The sequence below is a fragment of the Solea senegalensis genome, linkage group LG3 (assembly GCF_019176455.1).
Source record: "Solea senegalensis isolate Sse05_10M linkage group LG3, IFAPA_SoseM_1, whole genome shotgun sequence".
Classification (NCBI taxonomy): Eukaryota; Metazoa; Chordata; class Actinopteri; order Pleuronectiformes; family Soleidae; genus Solea; species Solea senegalensis.
In genome coordinates, this window is record NC_058023.1 from 21,881,834 (window position 1) to 21,882,458 (window position 625).

The 625-nt window shown below is 45.4% G+C and overlaps 1 non-coding gene across 1 annotated transcript; it reads right to left on the bottom strand.

Annotated features, from left to right (window-relative positions):
* Window positions 1–272: 272 nt before the first annotated feature.
* Window positions 273–344, bottom strand: trnae-uuc. Its single transcript has one exon. It is a non-coding gene; the product is annotated as a tRNA-Glu (tRNA).
* Between the last annotated feature and the right edge of the window lie 281 nt (window positions 345–625).

Sequence of the window (625 nt, forward strand, 5' to 3'; positions counted from 1 at the left end):
TTACTTCTCCAAATCGTTTCTTGTTATCGTTCTGTGGTGACATAACTGTTTATCTTGGCAGAATAAAGTTAGTTTTTTTTATTAATCCCCTTAGGGAAAGTATTCCTCTGCATTTTGACCCATCCTAGAATTAGGAGCAGTGGGCTGCCACACTGAGTGGCGCCCGGGGAGCATTGGGGGTTGGGTACCTTGCTCAGGGGTACCCCAGCCCTTTTTGGCCGGGTGGGGATTTGAACCAGCGACCCACTTGGCCATGGGCTGCCAAAAGAAAGTTCCCATACCGGGAGTCGAACCCAGGCTGCCTGGGTGAAAACCAGGAATCCTAACCACTAGACCATATGGGAAACTGCTGGATTATCAGGGATCTTACACCCGTGTTTACAGCCTCACAACTAAATCTCTCTTGTCATGGGACTTTTGACCAATCAGATGGCAGTTCATACTGTAAAAAGATTTTTGTTTCCATTGGTTCCTTCAGTGCTGCATGAATGGCAAGCGCTGCCTATGCTGCAAAGAAGCCTAAAAAAAAAGTCTTAGTGTCAATATGAGCAGTGTGTCCATGAGTTGAGAAGCGTGAATATAGAACATGTCAAAAATCATCTTTAATTCAGTGATCTTGCAGACT